This window comes from Microcebus murinus, chromosome 10, assembly GCF_040939455.1.
Source record: "Microcebus murinus isolate Inina chromosome 10, M.murinus_Inina_mat1.0, whole genome shotgun sequence".
Lineage (NCBI taxonomy): Eukaryota > Metazoa > Chordata > Mammalia > Primates > Cheirogaleidae > Microcebus > Microcebus murinus.
Window position 1 is genome coordinate 40,045,850 of NC_134113.1, and position 13,083 is coordinate 40,058,932.

Here is a 13,083-nt window from a genome sequence, read left to right on the forward strand (position 1 = left end):
AAATACTTAACACTGTCAATGCTCTTCTTTTATTCTCAACTCTCAAAACTTTCATTTGGGATCATTTTGTTTCCATCTTTAGACTTTCCTTTATTAGTATCTATTATCAGCAAACTCTGCTTTTTGCTTACCTTAAAATACCTTTATTTTGGCCTCATTCTTAGAAGATCTCTTCATTGAGTACTGAATTCTAGGCTGACAGTCATTTTATTTTAGCCCATTAAAGATATTATTCCACTGTCTTCTGGTATTCATTGAAAAGTCAAGTTACCTGACACTTTGAGGTTAATCTGTATTTTTTCTCTGCTACTTTTATTTTTTATTTTTTTTAGAGACAGAGTCTCACTTTGTTGCCCAGGCTAGAGTGAGTGCCGTGGTGTCAGCCTAGCTCACAGCAACCTCAAACTCTTGGGCTCAAGCAATCCTCTTGCCTCAGCCTCCCAAGTAGCTGGGACTACAGGCATGCGCCACCACGCCCGGCTAATTTTTTCTATATATATTAGTTGGCCAATTACTTTCTTTCTATTTATAGTAGAGACGGGGTCTCACTCTTGCTCAGGCTGGTTTCGAACTCCTGACCTTGAGCAATCCTCCCACCCTGGCCTCCCAGAGTGCTAGGATTACAGGCGTGAGCCACCACGCCCAGCCATCTGCTACTTTTAAAGTTTACTTTTTGTTTTTGATGTTCTACAGTTTCACTATGATGCATCTTACTGTGAATTTGTTAATCTTTAACTTGTTTTGGATTTGAGGGCCTTCCTAAGCCTGTGGGTTTGAGGTTTTCAATAGTTCTGGAAAGTTTTCAATCATTATCTTATCAAATATTGCCTCTGCCCCATTGACTTTTTCCTTTTCATCTGAAGCCATAATTTGATTTATTTTAGATCTTCTCACAATGTCCCCATGTCACTTAAAGCCTTTTTCACTTCTTTCTTTTTTTTTTTTTTTTTTGAGACAGAGTCTCGCTTTGTTGCCCAGGCTAGAGTGAGTGCCGTGGTGTCAGCCTAGCTCACAGCAACCTCAAACTCCTGGGCTCGAGTGATCCTTCTGCCTCAGCCTCCCGGGTAGCTGGGACTACAGGCATGCGCCACCATGCCCGGCTAATTTTTTATATATATATCAGTTGGCCAATTAATTTCTTTCTATTTATAGTAGAGACGGGGTCTCGCTCTTGCTCAGGCTGGTTTTGAACTCCTGACCTTGAGCAATCCGCCCGCCTCCACTTCTTTCTTTTTTTGTTGCATTTAAGATAACTTCATCTCTACTTTCCATTTCACTATCTTGTACTTCTGCTGTGTCAAATAGACTATTAAACTTATCCATTGAGTTTTTAATTTTATTTATATTTTTCAATTCTTTAAATATCCTCAGTCATTATTTATACTCTTCTCTGCACACATTTTCAAGCTTGTCTTGTATTCCTTTGTTCATATTTAATAGTTATTTTATAGTCTGTGCCTTGTAAATCCAAGATATGAATGATTTTATTTATTTTATTTTATTTTATTTTATTTTATTTTATTTTATTTTATTTTACTTTATTTAAGACAGGGTCTCTCTTGCTCTGTTCCCCAGGCTAGATTGCAGTGGTGTAATCATAGTTCACTGTAACCTCCAACTCCTGGGCTCAAGCCATTCTCCAGCCTCAGCCTCCCAGTAGCTAGGACCACAGGTGTGCACCATCATGCCTGGCTAATTTTTTTTTTTTTTTTGTAGAGATGGAGATCTCACTATGTTGCTCAGGCTGGTCTTGAACTCCTGGCCTCAAGGGATGCTCCTGTTTCTGCCCCCTAAAGTGCTGGGATTATAGGCGTGAGCCACCACACTTGGCCTGAACTTTAGAATCTGTTTCTGCTGTCTTATATCTATATTCTTTCTCTCTAATGATGTCTTGTTTTGTTTTGTGCCTGTTATTTTTTTAAATGTGAGCTGCTCCTTTTCCTTAACATTTTATTTATAGTCATTCTTTAAGGCTTAAGATGAAGATAGGTTACTACAGAGAGGATTGGCATTTGGTTCTGCCAGATGTTTGAGAGCTTTATCAGCCAAAAATCATTCTTAATTAAATTATTAGCTTGAGGTTTTTTTTTTTTTTTTGGATCACCCAGGTAGTAGGAATTCAAGCTACATTTTTTGTGAGAATTGGATTGTGTTACCAAATTTTCAAATATGATTTTGCTTTTCCCCTGTCCACTAGGTGCCAAGGTTTAAAATAGTTAATTTTCTTTGTAGATTCTGGGGAGAAGTATGTATGCTAATAAGGGGCAAGGGGCAAGTTTATTTCTAATATATCCTTACACTAAGTGCATGCACATGTGAGAATGTGTGTGTGTGTAATGCAGGTCATGGGTTTTGTATCTTATAAGGCCACGAAAACCAAAGCTAACAGTAACAGGGTTTAGCATATGCCCTTGGGATAAAGGCTAGCTGTAGACTCTGCTGAACTCTCCAGATTCCTGCCTTCATTTAGTCTTTTGACTTAATAATACCTTATCTTATTGTCAATTAATCAACATATTTAAGAAGATTAAAATAAATATTTTTTCAAGGACTTTTGTTTTTAGTGTGACCAGTGACTGAAGTACCCAATTCAGAAACAGAAGCCTATATTCTTCTTTACACTTAGTTTATTATCCAAATTTTCGTCAAGGGATATAAGACAAATAATACTAAACAGAAATACTTAACATCAGTATGCAAATATTTTTCATGCAAATCTGTAGATTTTATAATTCAACTACTTTTTAATATAAATTTTGGGTGGCTGTTTATTTGGACTGGTCTACAGATGTGTATTATTTTATTTTGTTAAATAGATGCTTAAATATTATTGTTCCATAGTACATTTAGCCTTTGAACCACTAATTTGTTGGCTCGAATTCACTTTAGATGATTTGCAAGATTATGCTATTTAACAATCTCAAAAATCCCTGATTCACAACAAATATTTTTGTTTTACTCTTGTTTCACATCAGTAGCTGCAGTGCTGTCCACAGTGAGGGTCAGTTTCAGGTCTGCTCTATAAATTTTCTAATTCTGAGATTTTATCTGGAACATATCTTCCTCCTGGCAGGCAGCACAAGAGAAAGAGATTGACCTGAATGTTGCACTCAAATTTAAAGCTTCTGCTTTAATTTAGCATTTAACAATCTGCTTACAACCTGCTAAAAGAAGTCATATGATCAACAAGAATAGTACAATCTATCAATCTTCAAAGCTATTTTGAATACCTTATTTATGCTTAAGGTTACTCTTAACCTAAATTTTCTTCCAGAAAATGAGGATTTTAGATAAAAATCCTGATTAGCAATCTTTAGCAACATAGTGTCTAACTGGATAAACCAAAGAGAGAGGAAAAAAAACCAAAAAACAACCTCAGGCCACATCTCTGTCATTCTAGGTCAGGATTGAAATAAATTCTGTGGGAAAGATTATCATGCCTGTTAGTGCTTAAACTAATTTGGAAAAAAGAACTTTTTATTCTTAGAAATATATAATTAATTAAGCAGTAAGCAAAAGAGATGAACTCTTATTCGAGTTAAAATTGTATAGTTATAATAAGTTTTATTTTAAAATGTTATCCTTAAGATCATTTTAAGGGAAGCAAACTTGCAGGGTATCTTTTAACATAGCAAATAGCAAATGGGAGTTATTGAATTTTTTTTTTAGTTACAGTGCAGGATCATATACTACAGTTTCTGTTTATGTTGTCATCACATTGAAAATGCTAGATTGAATGATCATTTCCTGGAATCACAGAATACTACATTTGAAAGGATCTGAAAAGCTGATTTTTCAACTGCAGTGTATTGATACGTTACTGTGTTATAATCAGTTGTGAAGTATGTCAAAATCAATAGTTATGCCTGACAAGTAACTATTACTAGCAATATTTAAAGTATACAAGATTGTGAAAGCTACACTTACATTTGTTTTTCAGTATCTTCACTTTTACTTTGTATTCTTTTTTTTTTTTTGAGTGGAGCTAAAAGGAGTTAAAGCTAGTCTGTCAAGAATTTGCATGATTCTGGGTAAACCATGGCAGTTTGTTTCAAATGTGGATGTCATCCACTGGGAAAAAAGTTGAATATCATCCCTTAAAAGAGTATGTAGTCCAACTCCCTACTTTTATCAGAACTTGAAATACAGAGAGTAATTTATCTAGTCACATATCTAATTAGCTAATTCTGTAATCTAGGCCTACTTGCTTCCAGTACATTGCTTTCCACTACAACAAATGAACCAATTTTCAAAAGCCAATGTAAGAAATTGGGGCTGAGGCAGGAGAGGATTAGGCAAGACAATTTGCCTCCTTTTTCTCATCTTTAGTCACAGTTTCCAAAGTAAAGGAAAAACATCAGGGAAACAGAGTCCAGATGGTATATTTTGCATGTTGTCTATGCTCTAGTAACATTCTTTTTCAAATCTATTTGATTATAACTCATGGTAAGAAATGCAGTTTAGATCACAACATAGGGCACACTCTCATCTTCCCCCATATCTGAAACAATAAGTTTCAGAAAGCAATTTTTGCCTTTGCTGGATATTATGCACTCTGATCTTTTTTATTGTATTCCATCCTAGCCTATTTCATGCAAAAATAAAATTGATTTTTGAGTCACAGTTTGAAAAACACTGCTCTAGAAAACAGGTGACAGGTTTCAACATGTTGAAAAACTCTGAAGTTACTAGCTTTGCTGAAATAGTGTCATTCACAGAATAATAAACTTCCCGCATGTCTATCGGAACTATGAGTACAGTCTCCTGGACTTCAGAACAGAACCTGAATCTTTTCCTCACTGGAATATCAGTTCATTACAATATCTCAGAGATTCTAAGACTCACTGAACCATCTTTGAATTCAAGATATGTCTTAAATGTCTATTAAAGATGAGTGGTAAGGCATAGTTTAATTGGCAGCTTTTTTTCCTTTCTTGAAAGAAAGGAAAAATAATGGTGAGTCTTAAAGTGTATGATTTTTTGGAGCTGCTATGAAATATAGTAAGGCTTACATACACTGACCTCTATTTTATTCATTTCAACGGATCCACCTAATCACAATGCCTTCTGACTTCTTGTCAAGAAAATGTAATGATTGCTTAAGAAAATAAAATCCTTAGTCTGGGGCTAGAAGGGAAAATGAGGTATGACTTGAATTTAATTATTACAGAAAGTTTTTTTCATTTGCCTTCATTGTTATCAGGGTTTGAGTATGATCATTCTGCTCTTCTACCTCTTATTTCTGTATTGTTACTTTCTTTTGGTGGCTAGCACTTTATCCTTTCCAGGATTCCTTCGATTATGCCTAAAAAGCAAAAACAAAAGGTTGAATCCAAGAGTTGAAAAAAAAATTCAACAATTAGACTTTATTTTAAAAACGGAACGTCAAGAATTGGGTTTTATCTGGAGGTGGGGGAAGGAACGAATTGCCAAATTCCTGTTTCCTTTTCAACCGACACCAACCTAACACACTGTATAACTTAATGACTGTAAAACTGGCACGAAGAATCCTAACATAAATAGAAACAAAAATAAGTTTGCTAGGCTATTTTCATCCCAGCGTGACTGAAATACACCAGTTTTCCCCAAAATAAAAACCTCTAATGAGGAAAACAGTAAATTAAATGTCACAGTTAATGTGCTACTAGAAATAGGAACAAGTAGTTACTGAATGCTTTTCAAGCCAGATGCATCCTACGATGCCTTCATTTTTCCTTTGTTTGGCTAAAACTTTAACCGAGCCCAAGGCCGGGGAGGAAAGTCTCACGTTCCGGTCTCAGAGGTGGGGTCCAGACCGAGCCCTAACCAGGGAGCTCCACCGTGCGGTCTCTTCAGGTTAGGAAGGGCCGGGTAGACCGGTTCAGAAGGCCTGGCGGGACAACAGGCGCGCGTCCGACCGCGGTGGGCTCGCACGCCGAGGCCCCCCTGCGGCGTGCGGAGGCGATTAGGCGGCGACAACACCTCGGCAGACCTAGGTGTGGACGGCAGCTCCCCGGCGGTCCGCACCCGCCCCCCCAGGGGAAGCCAGTCCGCCGCCGCCTCGGAGCACCGTCACGTGACGGGAAGAGGGTGTGTCCGAAGCCCACGATCCAAGGGGCGGGGCCGGGAGGGGGAGGGCGCTAGAATGTGAAGGATCGTGGCGCCTCTGGGTGCCCAGAAAGGCGGCGACTCGGCCGATGACAACATTAGGCCGCGACGAGCTCTGGGCTGGGCGGCGGTGGTAGCGGCAGCCCAGGCGGCTGTAGCGTTAGCTTTAGCAGCGGCAGTAGCCGCCGCCGACAGCAGGCAGGCAGAGGGAAGGTGGGAGCCCGCTCTGGCCGGTGGACAGCGGAGCCGGAGTTCCCGCCCCGCTCGCGGGCCGAGCTGGCAGCGCCTCCGCTGCAGCTAGACAGCGCCCTCGGTCTGGGCTCGCGCCCCAGCTGCCGCCGACGACAGCGGCCAAGAGAAGTTGGGGTCCGACCCAACGCGTGCAGGGCCCCGGACCTAGACTCCGCTCCGACTCCTGAGGAACCGGCTCCCTGCGTTCCCGCCTCTCCCGGGGCTCCGCACCGGTGAGTGGCGCGCTGTTCCGAGTTGGGGGGCGGCGGGTCCGCACCCCTCAGGGACACTGCGCCCCCTTATCCCTACGTTCTGAGCTCGGGCTGTCGGGAACTCCTAGCCACTCCGCGCGGAGGAGTTCCTCTTTGGCTCCTTTGTCCCTTTTTGGAGCTGGGGATTGGAAAGGCTGACGGGAGTGGTGTTTTGGGGCCCACGGTAGGTGCAGTCTGCAGCCATACAAAGCAGCGGCAGGGGAACCCGGGTGGGAGGCGGTTGGAGCATTTTGACCGCCTGGGTGTCTGCGCCCTCCTGAAGTTTGGCGGGGCGGACGGCAAGATTTCGCCAGAAGCCCCGCGCCCCGGGGAGCTAGCGCTTTGTCGCTCGGTGCGGTTAAGGCGAGGCTCCGGTTTTCCTGTGACAGCCCCAGAGGAGGCTGTGCCGCGCGGCGCAGACCGCACCCGCCCTTGCAGAGCCGAGCGACTCAGCGGTGTTCCTCTAAACCTCGGTTTCCAGGGCCTTCTTGTAACGTAGAAGGAAAGGCAAAGCTTTTATTATGTTTTAAATTTAATGTTTGTTTCTAAGCCCTCAAGAGTGAAATCAGGTTCCAGGGAGCTTCACTTGGATCGTGCTTTTGGTTTCATTGAGCCACCCACTCATGACCCGCTGAGGAGAAGCAACAGTATAGGCAGATTTTCCATTCACAAAAGTCATTTAACACTTTTCTTTATGAGAAACATCTGTGTTGCGGAAATAACCCAATTTCAATTTATCTAAATGCTTTCTGAAATGATAGGTAACTTGGGCTTCTGCTTAAACAGAGAGGTAAACTTATCTAACTGATGATATATGCTATATGCTTTAAGTAAATAATGTGACGAAGTTTTTGTCTTTCTGCTGCTGGAATACTTAAATGACGTCTAAGTGGGTATTAGAATGCCTTGTGTATGGCAGTTTTTTAAATTAACTTAGTCTGAAATTTAGCCCCTAAGTTAGTGCCACTTTAGGTCTTTTCAAATAATCATTTAGAACCGTTTTTTGCTGCTTCTTATCCAGAGAGAGCAAGGAATTCTGGAGGAACGTGGGTGAATTGCTTGTTAGATTTTCTCCATTCTTATGGGGTTTCATCTAAATTTGATTATGTTGAAATTCTATGATCCGTTTCTATGCTTGCTAGAACCTGTTTCGCGATGAAAATATTAAGATCATGCTAGTTTTATAAAACACGTTTGAGAAGGAAGAGTTAGGCCATACAATTTAAAATGTCTTCTGTAGAAGTACAACAAATTTCAAATATTTGTTACTCCTTTCTTTGGTAGCAACTATGTGTGGAATGACTGAGGTATGCCTGTTGAAAGTCCTGGAAAAGGGAACAGATGAAACATAAGAGCTACCTTTTAGGTCTTTAATTATGGAGATTAAGTTGTTGCGGTCAAATTCCATGTGAACTGTTTGAACCACAATGCCTTGTACGCAGGTGCTTAGAAATGCCTGTTTAATTAAAAACGGTCATGATTTATTTCTCTTTCATTGAAAAATGATAGTTTCTGATCTGTGATCTGATCTGCGGAAAGATGCTATTTTTTTCAATTAGAATATCATTGAATTTTAGAGGCAATCAAATATGTTTCTTACAACACATTCATGGCACTTACACATTTGACAATATTTAGTTTCTTGGTTCATTTTTAAGTTGAGAGCCTTAAAAGAAATATACTTTCGGGATAAATATACAATTCTGTGCAAATGAAGTTATATTTTAGTTTGCTTTGATTTAAAAAATTATGAAGTTACAAATTTATAAACTATGCATTTCAAAAGGATCTTTCTTTTTAAAGGACGAATTGCAAGATTTTAACCAGTGGTACATTTTAACTTGGTTTAGTTTATAAATAATCTTCCAAGAGCAGGTTACTTGAAGCATTAAAGACAAAGAATTGATAAGTACTTAGATGTAGTTTTTAAATATAACTTTGGAAAACTTTTAATACCTTTAGTATGTTTCACTATTTATATTATAATAAAGTTGAAAATGCAGCAATGATCTTGGAGCATTAGGTGATTCAAAAGTAGAAGAAATAGGTCCTACCTTAGTCTTATGAGTATGACCTACAAATAAGACAAATACAACTTGAATAAAAAAATCCCTGAGAAAGATACTTTTAATGAAGGTGGCTAGGTGCAAAGCAATCAATAGAGGTGCATGATTGGAGCAATTGTGGCTGAAGTATAGTTTCCTTGTGCGTAGGGCACAGGAAAAGATGTCTGGACCAGTGTGTGCTGATTTCATGTCAGTATGTGGGAAACCTCTGAGAGGTTTCAGATCTATCCTTTCAAGTTGATGCTCTCCCCTCACATACCCTCACAGAAGCATGAAGTTGAAGGTCTCATCTGGAAGACATAATAGAAGAGATTTTTTTCCCCTGACAAATGTTGTTAAGCTTGCACGGGAGAGAGCTTTCTTTAGAGACCGTGTAGGGAAGAAATCCTTGTCCTGGAACATTGTACTCTTTTACCCTATATTGTTTTTACCTTTGTTAAAGTTCCAGACAATGTAAACTCTCCGTGATAGCAAGGACCTTATCTATTTTGCTCACCATTGAATCTACAATTCCTCAATAGTTATTGAATGAAAAAATGTAGTTCCAGATACATGACTGGAGAACAAAAGGAGTATGTGATAATGTAGTCTAAACTAGATACAGGCAGTGAGGTGATGAAGGATTTTAGCTTGGGAGGAGGGGAACAGGTCATTTAATCTGAGAAACTTTCTTAGAGGAGGTGATTCTTGAGTGAGTTCTTGGTGTAGGCTGTGTATCTGAAGGTAAGGTGGTGTCTGTGGGGTAGACAGCATGAACCAAAACATTTAAGTTACACTGAGTAAATTATGTAAGATTAAGCAAAGTGAGTCTTTTTTATAATGAGTAAATTTTCATCTCTCATCACAACTCTTGCCTCTCCCAGATAAAAAGATTAGAACACCTTTTAAGAGCTAAGAGAGTACTTGAATTTTGAAAGTGATACAATGATACAATGAAAGCAAGAGCATTGAACTCTGGGGTCAGAAAATTTGAATTGGGGTTCTGACTTCATCTTCTACAAGCAGTGTGTCCATGGGCAAATCACTGGGCCTTAGTTTTCTCATTTGTAAAATGAGGACGATAATCCTTACCCTATATGGTGGTTGGGAGAATAACATTATATAATGTATGCGAAAGTAGCTACCTCAATATCTAACACATTAGGAGGACTTCAACAAATATAAAATTATTTAAAACAATTCTTTTGTGTCTAGGTTTTTAAAAAATATTGTGGTTCATTTATCAGGAACTGACCCACCTAACTGACCCATAGTATTACCTTTGAATTTATCAGAATCAAAAGTTTAGATGGGTAGTTTTCTTTCAGTATAATGTTTTCTGATAGAAATGAGGCTTAATTGTATTACTTCTTAATGTTACAGACCACAAGGAATGCTAGATACCTCAAATTTTTAAAGCTTTAAGTAAGGGATATGTATGGCTGAAAATTTGATGCTGTAGGTTTTCTTCTCTACAGAATTTGTTTTTGAAGAAAGTGTCTTTGTTATGCCATTTATCCATCGTTATAAAGAAATAAGGGGTTTTGCAGTTAAGAAAAAATTTATCAAAAAATCCTCTATATGTTTTTAGTGATATCACTATAAACCATGAAGATCCCTACCTTCTGAGTCTTTTTATAGAATTCAATATTTTTTGAGCAGACAGACTTCTGCATCATTTTTTATCTAAGCTTTTTGCTCCAGTAGCTGTTCTTTCATGAATCTCAAAATTTCATTATACTTTGTGAACTCGTTGTAGTGTTTGTGATCCGTGGAGCAGCCTGTCCTTTGTATAATATTTGCAAGGGAATTTTATTATAAAAAGACTAAGAAGAATCTTGTCTTCAAATGGTAAAGAAGCCAGTTACCCACCAACTTCCATATTCACCAAGAACTTAAAAAGGAAATGGTTTTAGAACTTGAAGGCTCTTTTCAGATAAAAAAGAGAAGCTTTTTGATTGAGGGTTGTTATTATAAAAACTTGATAGATTCAGAGGAAGGTTGTTATAGCTCCTGAAGGTGTCTTAGTAGGAGTGGTTGATCATGATAATAATAGCTAATATGTGTATACTGCTAACTATATACCAAGTACTGTATTATTCTAGAAGTATTTGACAACATGTCTTCACATTTATTCTTCACAATGACCCCCCCCCCCCCAAATCAGGCTATTTTCTTTTTGTTAAACCTGAGACACTGACTACTATTAAATATAATAGGAGATGATGAAGCCAGGATTTGAACTAAATCTGAGGGACAGAGAGGTTAAGTAGTAGATGGTGGAGCATACTAAAGGATTTGAACTTGAGGTTTAACCTGATGTCTAGCTTCAGAGCCTGTCCTTTTAACCATTGTATTATACTGCCTTGTATATTTTATTTGCACTTGCCCCTTATGACAGGCCTTGATGTTATGATCTTCCTGAATCTATTTTTATTGTGGTTTGATTAAAAGTACACTTTACTTTGTAATAAGATGGAATATAGCCTCAGTTTTTTCCCCATTTTACTTGTATTTGACTGACATCCTATTTGTAAATCTTAAAAATACTTGGAATAAAGCAAATACTTATTTTATTATTCATTCAGTTGCCATTTTCTTACTGGGGAATTTCAGACTAATTGGAAATAAAAGAACATAGTAGACATAGTATTTTAAGCTGACTTGTTATCATTAAATTAAAAAAAACAAGACTTGCACAGAATTGGTGTGGATAGTTTTTATATAGTGATATTTGAGAGACCAAATCTGTATAATTAAAATCTATCCTATTGAAATGACCACCATTAAATTAACTTGGTTTTTGGCTGCCAAATGCCTGCATATTAGCAGGAGTAGTTTATCAGATTACATAGTTTCTGACAAAGAAGGCGCAGGCCCGTGTGGAAATTATGGAATCTGTGTAGGTATATTTTCAGGGAATAGAAGTATATCTGGGGAGAGAGCAATTCAGTCTAAGTAGCATTATTTAATATTAGTGGGCAAGAGGAATGAGGTTGGGTGCCTTGACAGTAGGGCACAGGTATATAGTTCAAGTGGAGTGTAGGGTGAGGGACTTTCGGAGACTACCCTTGCTTAGTATATAATCTTCCATATTGTTGTGATTATAATAACATTTAAGATAACATATTTAATATCTTATATTTTTGTATATTTAACATCTTAAATGTTATAATATTTAATATAACATTATAATAACATTTACGATGAGCAATCCAGAAGTAAAGAAAAACAGTGCTGTGCATCATAGTGTGGAGTTTGTAATAGTTCCTAGGCTGTTTTGTAAGATGTGGGTGCTTTACAAATATTCATTGGTACAACAGAAGGACTCTGTTATCACCTGTTATTTTAGAAATCTAGAGAGGTAGAATAGCACAGTCTCTGGAGTCAGACTGCTTAAGTTTAGAACTGGCATAGCCACTTACTAGCTTATTGCTCTGTATCTGGCCCTATGCTGACATAGGGTGGCCACAGGGGAAGAAAATGGTATATTCAGGCAAAGAGGGGGCTAGAGATAGCACCTGTGAGTTTCCCCATGGTTCTTATGTGGTATGAAGGAGATCTGGAAGTTCTCACATATGCCTCGTAAAGGAAATAGAAGTTAGCAGAATGAGAGCCAGCAAGCCTGTCATGAGGCTGTCATTGTGCAGGGAGGGACTATAAAGTAGATAGAGGTTATAGGAAGGGCAGCTTTGGCAGATTGAGTTCATTGCCCGCCAAAATTTGTGCTCCCTCTTGTGTGCGACTGTTTTTGTCAGTGGAATATGAGTGGTGGTCACTTCCGGGTTGAGGTGGCAGAAAAGTGGGTGTTCTTTCTCTGCTTTCTCTTTTCCAATCCAAGGGCCAGATGCAGAGGCAGGGGCTCTCAAGGGGTGGTAGAGCCATAAATTGGAAGGATCTAAAGTTCCTAAAATTACCATGTGGAAAGAAGCTGTTACTGAACAGGAACACCCACATTGGACTGTAATTTTAATTAGAAATTTTAATTGGGTAGAGCTACTAAAAATTTTGATTTTATTTATTAAGCAGCTAGTGTTGCCTTCACTATAAGTGAGGGACTGAATACAAGAAGTAGCTGAGACCCTTAGGATATCAGTACTAATGGGAGCTGAGGTAGGTGGGGTCAAGTTAGGAGATGCACTGGATTCTTTTCCAACGTACTTTTCAGCATGTGCCATATGATTCTATGACAGCCAATGGCCAAACCTGAGAGGCCAGTGAGGATCCCGAGGGCAGTCCGTGGTCTATATTTAGACTAATTTTAATACTCAATGCCCATGAAAACATTCTCTTAGGCCTACTCAACATCATAAGAATGAGGAACAGTAAGAAACAATAAAGTCTGAAGAGTTCCCTTAAAGTAGGGTTTCTCAGTTTGGCACAATTGATATTTTGGGCTGGATAATTATTATGAGTTCCTCTACATTGCAGAATGAATAGAAGCATCCCTGGCCTCTACCTGCTAGATA

The 13,083-nt window shown here is 38.7% G+C and overlaps 1 protein-coding gene and 1 long non-coding RNA gene across 6 annotated transcripts in view; one reads left to right on the forward strand and one right to left on the reverse strand.

Annotated features, from left to right (window-relative positions):
• Positions 1-3,961: 3,961 nt before the first annotated feature.
• LOC105863380 (uncharacterized) lies at positions 3,962-5,970 on the reverse strand. Its single transcript, XR_001150457.2, has 2 exons — positions 5,768-5,970; positions 3,962-5,305 (listed from the first exon to the last, which is right to left on the reverse strand). It is a non-coding gene; the product is annotated as an uncharacterized LOC105863380 (long non-coding RNA).
• A 118-nt stretch (positions 5,971-6,088) lies between these two features.
• OSBPL8 (oxysterol binding protein like 8) overlaps positions 6,089-13,083 on the forward strand; it is a 150,119-nt gene continuing 143,124 nt past the window's right edge. For 4 of the 5 annotated variants that reach the window (XM_012750366.3, XM_012750355.3, XM_012750356.3 and 1 more), the window contains exon 1: positions 6,090-6,551. The gene's annotated coding sequence lies outside the window, so the exon portion shown is untranslated. Of the gene's footprint in view, positions 6,552-13,083 lie in introns of all 5 variants that reach the window. The other variant, XM_012750357.3, reaches the window with a different exon arrangement.